Below are 16,728 nucleotides of genomic sequence, written 5' to 3'. Positions count from 1 at the left end.
CTTCTTCTTCTTCTTCTTGTCTTCTCGTTAACCAATCATATCGCATGACTCTACACTTCTCCACTTCTTATTTCTTCGATGATTGGGTTGAGAATGCAGATTAAAATAGACTGTCATAGACATCTACAGACAGTGAAATCTTGGGGTGCCTTATAGACTTCTATGCCACGAACTCATGCATTCCACTTTTCAGCGACTGACTGATTCACTCACTCGCAGAACTAAAAATCTACCGGACCAAAAACGTTTAAATTTGGTAGGTTCAGTTGGCCCTTTAGAAGCGCACTAAGAACATTTCAGGATTAACAGGATATGGGAACATTTCCAAAGATACGCCCAAAGTCTGTGTTTTTCCAGCGTTCTTTAGCGTTTTCTCAGCTTTATCGAGAACAAATGAATAGAAATTGTTCAAATTTAGTACAGAAGCTAAACTAGGGTGTAATAATGTTGTGTTAGAAGGAATTTGAAATAACGACAAACAACCTCCCAAAATCTGCGTTTTTCCAGCGTTTTCTCAGTTCTTCCATCAAGTAATAGAAAATGTTCAAATTCAGTAGAGAGGTTAAGCTAAGGTCTGAAAATTTTGTGATGAGGTGACTTTAATATTTCATCAAAGATACGCCCAAAATCAGCGTTTTTCCAACGTTTTCTCAGCTTTTCTGCGTTTTCTCAGTACTTTGACTTTCTGATGGAATGAAGCATGCTTAAATGAAAAAAGCAGGCGAGCGAAACGAGCCCGCTGATCTCATTTTTGGACGATCCAGTCGGGGGTCCAGGGGGTGGAGCCCCCTGGCTAGACGGATATGGCGAGCGGAGCGAGCCTGACGGCTAGTTAATCATATTTTTGTTTCAAAATGTCGATAATTAATCAAAATTTTGAAGCAAAAATATGATTAAAAAGGTGTCTGTATATACTTACTTTTAACACAATAAAAGTTATCAAATATCCTTTTATTGGGAGGTTGAGTTTATACTTTTTTATTCTTTCAAATGACAATAAGATGATATTATTATAAATGTTTTAATTATTAAATAATGAACACAAATAATGAAAAGTTTTTTGATCAGCTGTTTTTGATCACCTTTCTTAGATCCATGTTAGCGGCTGGAAAGGGTACTCTTTCCGGCCTAGGCCGGAAAGAAACCTGTTCTGACGTCAGACGAGAGTCGTCTGCAAACATTGTCTTTCAGATCTACGTAGGGACTGGAAACAGCTGCTTTCTGTGCAGTGTGGCGGAAACGTTTTAACGAAATGAAATATTCCTAAATGATTAAAAATTCACTCGTTTATCTTAGTATTGAAGAGCGTAAATTGTATTTTGAAAAGTGAAAGTGACATTTTATCACACCAAATTTTGTGTATGTTATCACAAATGTTGTGATAAAATTATAGGGTACATGATAACTTCTATTGTGTTTTGAAAAAATTGTCATATTCCATTCCGCACAATGTCACAAACTCACTCCATGTTCAGTTACAAACACCCAGCATGTTTTTGTGAACCAAAATACGTGAGATAAGGTGTAAAAAGAGGTAGAGATAATAGAATGAGAGCGTGGTACACCACATTCATTCCGAGGCAGAAGGAAGACGGAATAATAAAAAGTGACAATTTATGAGTGTCGTGGCAGTGTCTCAGGTATGTTGAGGCTTGAGGGCTTCAAGTGTAGTCACACAGCAATTCACAGCAACTCTCATTCTGTCATCTCGCTTCTTATTTTTTCTCTCCTTTCTTACCGTTTCATTTTGTCTTTTTCTCTTTCATACTTCCCTCCCAGTATACATCGTTCTTATCTATTTATTTAAACATATCTTAGACACAATATCTTATAAATCCAAGTACCCTATTTAAAATTATTTAATCACTACATGCTTCATGATACAAATATCGGGGCACCGAGCTTCGCTCGTTATTTATTTATTGACTTTTGATAAACCGAACTTAATTCTTTTAAATGATTGGGGAAGTACTAACAGGCACAGCCCAAAACTATCTCTTTCTCTCTCTCTCTCTCTCTCTCTCTCTCTCTCTCTCTCTCTCTCTCTCTCTCTCTCTCTCTCTCCGCTCTCTCCTCCTAGAGTACTCGAAATACAAGTACAAGAAAAAAAGTATTCCAGCCTCTCTTGTTTTCTCTCATCCATTGTCTCCGCTTGAGCATATGTCGAGATGCAATGCAGTGTAGGGTTGACATTCTTGAAAGCGCTACTCTAAAACTGGAAAGATACTCAACATTTCTTCACTTTTTGACATGATGGAGCTCCACGAATGTAGTCACTGTTATTCGGCATGCGAAATTTCAAAGTGTTTCACAGTGTGAAATTACCTGTAGTGTTTGTTGTTGGAAATAAAACTTGTTATCATGCATATTGTAGAGTATAATATAAATTGAACTATAAATTTATTATAGACTATTAGTATAGACTATAGACATAGCCACCTCTAATACAGGTGTATTAGAGGTGGCTTTGCTATAGACCATAATAGACTATGATATTGATTCGGAAAGATGTACCAAAACTCAAAACTCACGTGTGCCTACAGTGGCCACAAATACATGAATAGAATTTCTAAAATTCAATAGTCTATGTCGATTCAGTAGCATTTTTTTTCAAATGAACTTGTAAATTTGAAAATTCATCATCTTTCGAATTCATTTATCTCCATGTTTCCAATTAACCTTATTCTTATTATTAGATTTACCCAGTTATGTTATGTAAATAAGTGAATAATTTATTCTTTTTTCTTACAGGAGTTCTTTCGATCCCCATCTCAATTGTAGGCTGTGAAAAGTAAGTGGAAACTCATTACGCAATAAATTTATGTAATTAGCCTGGATAGTTCTATTTTCTGTTTCTAATTTTTTTCGAGAGAATATTCTTAATTTTGAAAACTGTTATATTGTCATATGTTAGTGTCTTCCACAGACGATATTCGTTTTAAAAATTGTCTCTTCCTCAAGGGATTATCTGTCCTCAAGGAAAGAAAGGATGTGTGGATCTTTAATCAATACGAAACTCTTTTGTTTTCATATTGAATCAGTTTGTTTCCATATTTCCATTTCAATAGGTAGGCATATGGAAAACATAACATAGTGAAAAACAACAGCATCCAGCATCAAGTACCAGACCCTCAAAGCCTGTCAAAAGGAATCGTTCTTTCGTCCAATCTATCAACAAAAATTTCCAAAAATGTTTGTTTTTTGTAGCCAGTCTTCTTTGCAGATTCTGAAGCTAATAAGTGAATTGAACCAGACAAGCGGTGCAAGCAAAATCTCTCATGTAAGAAAGGTTCCTTCTTGATCTTTTATCGATGTTGTGCTTGTGTGTGTTTTGGTGTGTGTATGTGTGCGTGTGTGTGGGATGCATAATATGACTACACACATTTGATTAAACTGCTTTACCCGCCTCACTCCCAACATGGGTTAGCTTTCATCAATGCTCCTCCCACGGCTACTTTGTTTTCTTTCGTTTTCCTTGTTTTTCCACTTATCCGTGCAGGGTTTTCCTTCATCCTGCCCCGGAAAATCCTTTCTTCAAGCCCTGGATCTTCTCTCAAGCAGATTAGGACTTTCAATACGCACAAAGCCGCGCCATATCTCAATCCATGGCACTGAATTGATCTTCACCAGAAAAGAATTTCCTCCTAAAAGAACGGATACGTATTACTGGTTTTACTAGGGGATAACTGAATACTTTCTAACGAATTTCTATCTCTCCTTTTTCCTAATTTTGCCTCTTTTTCGATTTTCTTTTCCACAAATTTTGTAAACCAAATTTTCGATTTACGATTTTTGAAGGAAAATAACGAGAACGTAGATCAAACGTGGAAGGCGGTGTGGATATAAGTTGATTAATTTCTTTTTTGTTATGTCTTCCCCTTGGATGGTTCTCTCCAGATTGAGTTATTTTCAAAACGAGGGTTTGCTCATGAGATTATGTCTGGTAGTCTTCTCGTCAAGTCTTTCAAATTTATCTTGGAAAACGCTTTTAATATACTTTTGAAGGTTCTCTCATATTGAGAATAGAATAGAATTGAATTGAATAGAAAATCTTTATTTATCAGACATGTACAAAAAATACATAAATGAATAGCGTGAAGTTCGGTAATAAGCCCAGCTAGGAGCCTGCTGGGAGCTACAGAATGAGATTAATATTCACACATAATCAGCTATTCAAATTAATATTATGATAGGAAACGGACTTTCTTCTTCCCTTCCACTCACTCTTTCTCTCTCTCTCTTTTTTTACGGTTAAGTGCTGAAGGGGAGGGTATCCTTGATACCCTCTCTGAGAGTGGACTTCTTAAGGTCCAAACTTCACCGTTCCATGTGAAAACTTTACAGTAGTACCTTAACTTTTGCATTTTTCATCACTTTTCTTGCTCAATATTATTGTAGAACTCATTAGTTTAATATGATTCACCATGTCATTTTACCGCTACTGGTATTTATTTTCAACGCTAGAACGTAAGTTGAATTATGTTTTGTTAAACACATGAATAAAGGAATCTGAATCTGAATCTGAATCTATTGTAATCTACATAAATAAAGTACTCAATCAATCAATCAATCTCTCGCACTTTTGGTAGAGAGTTAGTGGGGAGGATATTTTTAATATTCTTTCCGAAGAATGGATATTGATATGTCCAAAGCTCCGCCAATTTATGTAGATGCATAACAATATAATTATCTATAGTTATTATATTACAAATTACTTTTCATATCATATACAGTTCAATAATTATTTTCTTAGTCTATATTATGTAAATTCATCTATAATTTTTCTGTATTGTAAGCTATTGTATATAAGTGTATAAGCCAGTATATATTGTAATCTACATAAATAAAGTACTCAATCAATCTCTCTCTCTCTCTCTCTCTCTCTCTCTCTCTCTCTCTCTATTGTAATCTACATAAATAAAGTACTCAATCAATCAATCAATCTCTCGCACTTTTGGTAGAGAGTTAGTGGGGAGGATATTATTTTTAATATTATTAGTGGGAAGAATGGACAATTATATGTCCAAAGCTCTGCCAATTTATGTAGATGCATAACAATATTATCTATTTATCTATAGTTATTACAAATTTCTGTTTTTCATATAATATACAGCTCAATAATTATTTTCTTAGTCTATATTATGTAAATTCATCTATAATTTTGATGTATTGTAAGCTATTGTATATAAGTGTATAAGCCAGTATTTATTGTAATCTACATAAATAAATAAAGTACTCAATCAATCAATCAATCTCTCCCGGTGGTGTGTTAATGACAGAATCGACAATTATTTGTTGAAACACCGCCGATTTATGAAGTTACATCACATTATTATATTATCGTTATTCTAATTGCATTCTATATTTATTCTCATTGATTAATTATTCTGCTTTGTGAAATTCGTTGAATAACTAGCATTATCGTCATTTAATGTAAATTAGTGTGTAAGCCAGTAAATATTGTAACATACATGAAAAAGAAATCTAATCTAATCTCTCGCTCTCTCTGCCAATCCTCACCACACCCCACCCACATAATTCCCAGGAGACACCTAACCGTGACTCCTAATTGTGTTACTATCTGCCGCCAGTGAGAGTGAGACAAATAGAGTGACAAAGATAGAGTGAGTGAGAATGTGACTGAGAGAGAGAGTGATTGATTGATTGATTATTTGCCTTGATCACCTGTTGTATGCAATTAGAAATGTTGACAAAAATAATGTGATCCTTTAATGGTCCTTCAAGTTTTAATATCAGGTCACCGAGCTTCGTCCGTTATTATTATTAATTTCCTTGCCCTATTAAAATAGGTAAGGAAAATATTGCTTTCCAAAGAAAATTAAGGTACTCTAATTTCAAGTTTTCTATACGTTTCAAGGTCCCCTGAATCCAAAAACATGATTTTTGGGTGTTGGTCTGTGTGTGTGTGTATGTGTGTAAGTCTGTGAACACGATAACTCCATTCCTAATTAACCGATTGACTTGAAATTTCAAACTTAAGGTTATCCTCCTTATACCATGAGGACCCGACCATAAGAAATTCAATAAAATTCAATTCAAGATGGCGGAAAAAATGGCGGATAATTACTAAAAAACCATGTTTTTCACGGTTTTCTCGAAAACGGCTGTAACGATTTTCTTCAAATTCATACCATGGTTAAATTATTTATAAGCTCTATCAACTGACATGAGTCTCATTTCTGGGAAAATTGCAGGAGCTCCGTAATATTCTTGAGAAAAATGGCGGATAATCACTGAAAAACCATGTTTTTCACGGTTTTCTCGAAAACGTCTCTAACGATTTCCTTCAAATTTATACCATGGATAGCTCCATAAGTCCTATTGACTGACATGAGTCTCATTTCTGGGAAAATTGCAGGAGCTCCGTAATATTCTTGAGAAAAATGGCGGATGATTACTAAAAAACCATGTTTTTCACGATTTTCTCAAAAATGACTTGACCGATTTTTTTCAAATTTATACCCTGTATAGTTATTTATCAGCTCTATTAACTGGCATGAGACTCCTTCTGGGAAACTAATGGGGGGTCCACCCCATCCTTGAGAAATTGACTTAGTAACCTCCTTCTCGTGCATGAGGTAGGTAGGTAGAGCAGTTCATAAAAAGAACACAACATAGTCGAGATATTTCATCTGTAGAACAGCTGTTTTGACAAATTTTAAAAATATCGAATTTTACAATTTACACAGAAGAAAAAGTACACTGAAAACAATTATATACACACATATACAGTAGTCTGATCGTAGTTTCAAATATGTTGCTGTCAATCGTCAGTATGTTACTCCCCTAAATTATTCTCCTTTAAGAATGGGGCTTACAGTTCAATGAGCAAGGAAAGTTTGTGTGAGTGTACCACACCAGATTTCTCCTTTTAATGCCTATTATCCTTGAAATGCAAAATTTCCAAAAACCTTGTATATACGTCGACGCGCAATTTAAAAAGGAACATACCTGTCAAATTTCATGAAAATCTATTACCGCGTTTCGCCGTAAATGCGCAACATATAAATATATAAACATATAAACATTTAAATTTAAACATTAAGAGAAATGCCAAACCGTCGACTTGAATCTTGGACCTCACTTCGTTCGGTCAATAAAAATATATACAGAAATTGCTCTCTCAATATAATAGGATTAAGTTTCATTAAGAGATCTAGAAAAGAGCAATTAGCCTACTTATTCCTTCTATATCCAGTACTTATTAAATTCGATCTTTTGTCATATCCACCCTCCGCTGCATCACATTAGTTTCGAGAATTAAATCTGAAAATCCTTTTGTGTTCTACACACTTTCTCTCCTCTTCCTCTCTTCTCCTCACTTTTTTATGTCTCATATTCTCTTTCTTCTCCGATCTCTCCTTCCACTGCACCTCCTCCTCCTCCTCCTGCTCCTCCACATCCTCATCCTCGACAACTTTGAGTTCTGCCCCCCTCAACTCTTCAGCCCGCTCATCAGCTGTTGATTTCCCAGCGGGCATGTTTTGACGTGTCTCTGCACCCCCCTCACCATACCCTCATCCAGAATTGCAAGAAGCATTGAAACCCGTTCACTTCGGATCCGATAGTCGAATCAGTCAACCGACCAACCCGCAACCAACTGCCAACCAACGACACAAGACCGACAACAAGGATGAGGTTTGTGTCCCCTTCAAAACACGAGAAAACGGAGAAGAGAATGGAGAAGGAGGAGGTGACGAAAAAGAGGAAGAAGGTAGAAGGAGGAGAAAACGAAGAAGAGAAAGGAGAAGGAGGATTGATTGATTGATTGAGTACTTTATTTATGTAGATTACAATATATACTGGCTTATACACTTATATTCATACAATAGCTTACAATACAGCAAAATTATAGATGAATTTTCATAATACAGACTAAGAATAGTATATTTCGCACCTAGAGCAGAAAATGAGATTTTTCCGGCTCGAAATCGGTTTTCAAGTCCGAGGCCGAGGACTAGAAAAGATTGAGAGCCGGAAAAACGTTTTTGCCCCTGGTGCGAACGATGTTTTTCGCCACACTACAGGTATTGCTGACAAAATAAATAAAGAATACTACTTGTTATCGTACCTATCTCTTGATTTTAGTAGTAGAAGATTTGCAGTCAGGATTACAGATTCTTTTAAAATTTCACTTGGAATATAACGGGCGTCGTCATCTTCAAGCATTTTTGAAAATTTGGAATGCGCTAATCAACAATAAATAATTGAATAAAACTGGTTGCGAAGCGAATTAGTTTGATTCAAAACTCGAACTGAAATCATGGCGACTTCAGTTGATGAAGAAAGTGGACACTCGCCCGATCTAGCGGATGACTTATTAACTACAGACTTCCATGAGCGGCTGGAAAGAGACAACTTTCTGGTCTAGACCGGAAAAGAAATCCTTTTCTGACGTCAGATGAGAGTCGTCTGCAAACAAGGTCTTTCAGATCTACGTAGGGACTGGAAAACAGCTGCTTTCTGTGCAGTGTGGCGAAAAATAATTATTGAACTGTATATGATATGAAAAAGCAATTTGTAATATAATAACTATAGATAATTATATTGTTATGCATCTACATAAATTGGCGGAGCTTTGGACATATCAATGTCCATTCTTCGGAAAGAATATTAAAAATATATGAGAAGAAGGAGGAAGCACAACAACAAGAAGATTGGAGAAGAACAGGTAAACAGGATGGGGTGAAGGAGGAGAAGGAGTGAGGACGAGGAAGATGATGAGAGGAAGAAGGAAAAGAAAGAGAAGAAGAAGTAGGTGGAGGAGTGAAGGAGAAGAAGCAAGAGAAGTAGGTGTTGGAGAAGGAAGCAGGAGAAAAAGATGAAATAGGAGAAGTAGGTGTAGGTGGAGGAGGAGGAGGAGGAGTAGGAGGAAGAAGAAGAAGAAGAAGAAGAAGCAGAAGAAGAAGCTGTCTTAGAGTTGAGCATCGAGAAACGCCAGCTCAGCAGCAAAACATTCACCTCTGATACAAGAGAAGTGGTGATGATGTCTCCTCACGTAGCTCAGCTTCGAAATGTTGCAGCATTGAATGGCACAGCCAATACCAACTGCAAACTGCAAAATGCCAACTGCCAACTCACAGACTGTCCACGAAGCTCCAAACTCTTCCTATCACATCTAACTTTGTCACAATACCACATTTAGATTCACTCTAAACTGACAGTAATACTTATACCAAATAACATCACTGCTCCATATTCAATTGATGCTTACTGTTTCAATAGAATGTGAATTGAATCAAATTTTATCCACTCGAAATTCATACAAAATATGCACAAAAGTATAAAACGACGATAAGTTACAAGTGAACAAGATACTAATCACAAAAAGTACAGTTTGTTACTGGATTTTGTCTCCGAATAGGAGTCAGAATGCACCGATTAATTATTTTTAGTTGAAGTTATTAATTTTTTTTTACTTTGAATTTTATCGGAAATAGATTTATTAAATTTAAATTCAATTCATTTAAGCTGCGTTTACACCGGAGTAAATAACACAAGTTTTTAAAATTTTTGTTATCAACTGATGTTAATTACAAAAGGTAATAACATCATGTTGAGTTGCGTTTACACCGGAGTTGATAACATTAGTTATTAATAAAAAGTTGTCAACTTGATTGAATCGACAGAAATATTCTCCTGAAAAAAGTTGATAACTCGTGTTCTCAACAGAAAATTCCTCGTTATTAACAAGATTCATGTTATCCATCGAGAGTCGGTAACTTTTGTTAATAACAGGTTACTATCTTCCCCGCAACACCCTCGCCAAGCATCCCTACCCTACAACTACAGCTGTTCCCTAATAACTACAGCTGCAGACAAAACACGTGACAAAGTTATTAACTTCTGTTGATAACAAAACTAGCAGCCAAAAGAAAATGTTACTTATGTTGAAACATTTGTTTTAAACTCTGGTGTAAACGCATTATAATTTATTTGCATTAGATCAGATGAAGATCATTATTTTAATGATCACACACATGTTTCAATTCAAATTTGAAGACAATTTTTTGCTTTTTTCCGGCTGTTATATCAAATGAATACTCTCGTTAAATGAAATCATATGGAAGTCAATTATATTGATAAGAAGATCTTGTTAATAACAAGGAATTTTCTGTTAGAAACATGAGTTATAACTTTGTCAAGAGAAATTTTTAACGATTCAGTCAAGTTAATAACTTTTTGTTAATAACTCGTGTTATTAACTCTGGTGTAAACGCAGCTTCAGATTTAAATTTATTAAAATTTAATAACTTGCACCAAAAATAATTAATCATATGAGAATAAGCATATGTTCATATTGTATAGTATCAACTTGTTTATTTATTTTCTACATTTTAACTTGAAAATGACCTAAGTTAGGCTAGCTTCACACGCTTGCGGTTTTATTCGGTTCGGTTCGTTACCGAAAACGAATGAGGCTTTCATACATGTCAGGTTTAAATTCGTTCGGTTCTTATTAGGTATTTACTTCTCAAACACAGCTGTGTTTGGATTTTCACAGTTCGTGCTAGTATATTCAAATATAACAGCTGGTGTTGAATTGTAAGATGTTATTTCTTGAACAACAAAATTTTAAAGTAAATTGAAAATTGTGAATTATTTGAATAGTTTCTTTTTGATTATGTTAATTTTGGATGTTCAGAGAGATTATTCTTTTTAATTGAAAATTTGTTCCTTGTTTGACACATGGTATATAAACTCCATCTCTTTTTTCAATTCATGAAATCATGTAATATTCGTGGAAAAATAGAAAAATGAAAATTCTCCCTGAGTTTTAATTTATATCTTTCATATTTTATTTAGCAAACTATTCATTGAGAAAAAAATGTTCCTGTGAACTAACAGAAATGAATTGACCATATGATTTTGACTAGGAAAATTTTGAAACAGATAATCACGATATCAGGTTGAAATAAAAACAAAAAAGGCAAGCGTGTGTAAAAGATTTTTTTTCCTGTTTCCCTAGCAACGAATTCGAATATGATGAAACCTATTCGTGTCGAGGGGTGTTCGGTGCTATGCGGTTGCTATTCGGTACCGAATTCAAACTGAATCATCGTTTCACACTTATCGGAATTTGCCGAAAACGAAACGAACCGAATGAGTGTGAAACTAGCCTTAGGGTCGAAACTAGCCGTTGAAATATTTTAAAGTTTTTAATAATAAAGGGTACTACAAGATGTTTATATTGTTTTTATCAATTTTTATTAACACTATAATTGGTATATCACTAAGTGTATTGCGAACAAGAAGCCCTACTACTCAAATGACAGGCCAGTCGCTCAATATGATATTGATTAGTCGTCCTCGCTTGAAATTCCCCTCAATTGGATTTGAATTGGGGGGTGTATTTGAAGTGATTCATGCAGCGAAGCCCTACCAACTTTATTGACCAATCTGAATTTGATTGTCTAGAGGAAAGTCAGTTTCGTACTATCAAGGGCTGAACTTATTTTAGTTCGTTTGAAATTCGAAGTAGTGATTCTCTAAATGAAAGGTTAATTGGAACAGATGAGTGAAAAATTGACAAACAAGAGTCGATCACCGTTGTCCACAGCTGATTATAAATGAGAATTTACTGATATTTTTACTTTCCTTGCCCTATTACCATAGGTAAGGAAAGTATTGCTTTCCGAAAAAAATTTAGGTACCCCAATTTCTAAATTTCTATACGTTTCAAGGTCCCCTGAGTCCAAAAAACTGGTTTTTGGGTATTGGTCTGTATGTGTGTGTGTGTTTGTATGAGTGTATGTGCGTCTGTGTACACGATATCTCATCTCCCAATTAACGGAATGACTTGAAATTTGGAACTTAAGGTCCTTTCACTATAAGGATCCCACACGAAAAATTTCGAGCAAATGCAATTCAAGATGGCGGCTAAAATGGCGAAAATGTTGTCAAAAACAGGGTTTTTCGTGATTTTCTCGGAAACGGCTCCAACAATTTTGATCAAATCCATACCTAAAATAGTCATTGATAAGCTCTATCAACTGCCACAAGTCTCATATCTGTAAAAATTTCAGGAGCTCCGCCCCATCTATGCAAAGTTCGATTTTAGATTTCCAATGATCAGGTCTCAGATATAATTTAAACGAAAAATTTCGAGTGGAGAAAATTGAGCATGGAAATCTCTTCAATTAATGTGCAGTAACATTTTCACCTTAAATTGAAAATAAGCTTGCAATTTGAGAAAATGTAGTTATTCAATTGCAAACTTTTGGCAACTGTTAATTCTATTAAATCATTCACTATGATGAGATAGCAGATCTCGTGTGTACCCAGCGTAATTGAACTGTCACCAGCTGGCTCAGATCTTTGACTTGAGATGCGCGTTTACATTAGCGTCAGGTGATCAATTTTGATAACGGCAAGGAAAGTTGTGTGAGTGCGCCACACCAGATTTTTATAATACACCTGACGAATTGGGGCGGAGTACTGTTACTATAACATGTGTACTAGTAGTTCTGTGAACAGTAGACCTCACGCAGTTTTCTCATCCACAAGTATCTGATGTCACCTGTTCTAGTTGATTCAGTTGAATCATAATTTACTCTTAAAAACTGTTATTCGTTTTCTTCTAGATCAAAAACTCACTTATGCTAATAAACTTAGTTCACGTTTGAATTTGTACTCATATGATTATTTATCCAGTTTCGTGATAATCTTTCCATTTTAATGAAAATATTTCTCAACTATTTTAAAATTATTTTTTCTCAATCAAGAATATTATAATATTTCTTTGGCATTATTCAGTTAATTTTATCATTTTTTATTTCATTTTCAATCACCTATTGAATTTTATTTTTCAAATGTGAGAATATTGATACTGATGGGCATGCATTATAGAAAAATATTGAAACCGTACCTTATAGAAATAGAAACGGCCAGAAATCTGTGTAATGCATGCAATGCATAATCCACTTGTCAGCTGATTGATTATGAATAATTCTATAGTCTGATTGATCTTATCTTCAAAGTAGATGATATAAATACAGTGATATCAGAGTATGGAGGAATTCCTTTTCTTCTCATATTATCCTTAAAATGCAAAATTTCAAAAAAACCTTGTGCATACATCGACGTGCAGTTGAAAAAGGAATATTCCTGCCAAATCTCATCGAATTCTATCAACGCGTTTGGCTGTAATCGCGTTACATACAGACAGACTAAAGTAAATCGAGTTGAAACATAATACCTCACTACGTTCGGTGAATTATATGTAGTGCTGGTTGAGTAAATTGACGTACAACGATTTTAGCCTTGGGATGAAAATGGGAGGAACACGATAACGCTTGTTCAATTACAGATGAACTCAGTTGATCTCAACACTGTCAACCCTTTACATTCTTGTTTTTTAGTGGTTAGTTGCTTCTTGCTTCTCCATAGAGCGGCAGGGAGGCACTAATGATTTACGATTTCCATCCTTTATTCAAGCCGGCAATAAAAGGTAACCGTGCTTATAGCTCACTTGCTGGCAAAGCTGCTATATTCTCACATATATAGCACACTTCAACACTTCTTCTTCTTCTTCGACTTCATCTTTCATTTCCACTTCTTCTACTCCTTTTACTACTCTTCTTTTCCTGTCCTCTTTTTCTTCTTCTTCTTCTTCTTCTTCTTCTTCTTCTTCTTCTTCTTCTTCTTCTTCTTCTTCTTCTTCTTCTTCTTCTTCTTCTTCTTCTTCTTCTTCTTTCTCTTCCTCCTTCGCTTCTCATCTTCTCCTCCAGTGTCACAGCTCATTTGGTGGCAGAGCTGTTATATCCATACATATATATAGCACACTTCAACATCTATGTAGACCAAGATGGTTGTGTGAATTTGTCAGTAGTGACTTTTGTAGCCTGGAAATTGTTCTCAACAGACCCGTTAATTTACTCTGCGTCAGAGTTCATTTATTTTTCATCAACTTTCTCCTGATTATTGTCGTCAAGTTATAACTGCAGTAGTAATGTGAATTAACATGAGAATATATTGTTCAGAATAATCTTGAGATTAATAATAAGTTTAGATTATTCGTTTCAAAATTAACTAGATTTCCAATGTAAAATTATCGTACATTATCGCTGTTAATTGAACGAGCGTTAGTGAGTTCCTACTCTAGGGAGTTCGTCCGTTTGTTTTAAAGTACAATTTACAAACACTCTCGAACGCTTTGATCAATCAGCATCAAATTTAGAAGACTTAGGGCCAGCTGCACGTCCGTTTGTTGAATATGGACATTAACGTCGATTAACAAATCAGCGTTAGTTTTACGGATTCATTTCTGTTCCACCAAGATCGGTTTAGTTTTTAATCCCGATTAAGTTTACCGGTTAACTAACCAAGATTTTAACGGTTTCACAATCCGGCAACACTGTAATTTAACTGACACAAAATAATTAAGGTTATGTTATTGAAGCGGTAAATTTGAAAATGAAAAAATATTAACAAACGAGATCATGGTCCAATATTATTAGACAAAGAAAAAATGAGTTTGATTTCAATTCTAATAAGAGAGAATATTCACATAATAGAAAACTGATAATGATAGGTATGTTTTAAGGTAAAATGTTATTGAAGCTGTGAATTTTACCATTCAATACAGATGCTTGCGCTATGAAAATGTTCTGTCTGTCGCCAGTGTCAAGTGCTATGCTGCTAACAGACGACAACAGATCGAAAACTAACCTCAAAAATCAGAATCCAATTTTGAATGCTAATATCAGCTAAATACACTTCTCTATTTTATTAATGAATGAAATTAATTCATATATTTAGCCCATACTTTGAATTTTTTAGTTTTTTCACCAAAAACTAATTGGAAGACAGTTATCAGTAGGTACCTAACCGGCGTTAGTTGGATTTAATTCCCCGTGAATGGCCTGTTAAAAATCTTTTACGTCGATTAGTTTAACCAGCGTTATTTTCCGATTTTTTACCTTTGTGCAACAAAATTTTCTTCTTTTCAACTAATCGCGGTTAAAATGGTGCCAACTAATCAGAATTAAAAATTTTTTACGCCGGTTAGTTTAATCGGCGTTATCGCTTGAAATTTCTGATTTGTGAAACCAAAATGCATCGGTTAGCACTAATTTTGATCAAAGTTCAGCATTTAATCGTGATTAAACGTTAACCGACGTACGAAAAACTGGGGGATATTCTTCAAACCTTTTCACAGATCAAGTTCGTTGGACAACAAAAATTCACCGACTCCTTCATTCTTTTTCAGACAAAATAGATTAGGCTCTCAATATAACTAAAAGGTGTAGGTATGGTGTGTGCTAAAGATAGACTCAATAATCCACGGTCATCCTATAGCAAAGGTAGTATTCTGTCTAGTAACGTTGATTCTATAGTACCAGTTCTATAGTTCTGTAGCCATTCTATGAATAATCACGAGAGGAAAAAGTCATACAAAAATAGTATGGAATACTGTAAACTTGTTCCACTCAATAGAGCAGTTGATAGATAGAATGTACCAGTTTCTCCCAGTCAAGAAAATAATTCAACAAGAAGATGAGTAGAATTTCCATGATATATATATATATATATATAATATATATATATATATATATATATATATATATATATATATATATTGTAGCACTTAAACAGAAAACACTTTGAAGTTTTATAATATAAATATAAACAGGATACACACGACACGGATAGATTAAAAAACTTTCGGGGAGCTGGGCCCCCTTTGTCAATCAACCAGGAAGTGAAGTGGTGAGATTTGACATTCTGATGAATCATTCAATAATAATAAATAATATATATATGATATATATATATATATATATATAATATTATATATATATATATATTATTGTGATGAATCTTTCAAATAGACCTCATGAAAAGAGAGAAAAATTGTGATTCCCTTTTTAAAATGAAAGAATTTGCTAAAGGAATAGTTAGCGACCGAGCGATAAAGCCTACTTATCAATAACTGTATATTAGATAAGAGTACCGTTCTGTACCGAATATTTTCTAGGAAAATTATTCAATAAAATTATAATTATTTTGCAAATAAAGCACAAATTGTTTATGAATTGATCATTGATTTTGAGGTTACACTTTATTTACTATCGATCAGATGTTTTTAAAACAGTTCGAACACAGCTGACTGATTCAAAGTATTGTCAAATGTCATGCTGGCTTCACGTAAGATATAATACCATCTCTAAAAATTATAAAACTATCAATAAAGGACCAAGAATTTCAAATAAAAAAAAATAAAATGTATGTATTATCGTTGAAATTATTTACTATTTAAGAAATTATATTATATGTCAGGTCTTATTGTAACTAAATACGTCATAGCATGAAATTATATTATTGATAAAACGGCAGAAATTAATTATAACAGTCTCAAACCAAATAAAAATTGTACAAGAATATTAATTTATAAATGATTTAATTCAACTGAACCACATGGTAATTAAATCTCTTTGGCAGGTCTAAGCCAATCACAGTGCATAGAAATAGCACCAAGAAGGTGATCATTTGAAAGCAACACATGTTAATCTATTATCAGACACCAACCCTGCCTTATCATTTGCGCTAGCACATGTACATTGTATGAGAGGAACTATGTCTATAAGATTAAGCAGTTTTAAGAATTACATGAATTGAATCATTATTGTAATTAAAAGAATTATATTCTACTGTTTGCCACTGACGTCATGTCTACGTCACAAGCGTTCTACCAATGGCAAATTT

The 16,728-nt window shown here is 34.3% G+C and overlaps 1 protein-coding gene across 1 annotated transcript in view; it reads left to right on the top strand.

The window, feature by feature from the left end:
- The first annotated feature begins 2,750 nt into the window (after window positions 1-2,750).
- The window catches only part of LOC120353542, an 82,390-nt gene continuing 68,412 nt past the window's right edge, over window positions 2,751-16,728 (top strand). The window contains exon 1 of the mRNA XM_039437510.1: window positions 2,751-2,791. The gene's annotated coding sequence lies outside the window, so the exon portion shown is untranslated. The remainder of the gene's footprint in view (window positions 2,792-16,728) is intronic.

This window comes from Nilaparvata lugens, chromosome 11 (genome assembly GCF_014356525.2).
Source record: "Nilaparvata lugens isolate BPH chromosome 11, ASM1435652v1, whole genome shotgun sequence".
Taxonomy (NCBI): Eukaryota; Metazoa; Arthropoda; class Insecta; order Hemiptera; family Delphacidae; genus Nilaparvata; species Nilaparvata lugens.
This window is presented reverse-complemented; position numbering and strand designations above follow the sequence as displayed.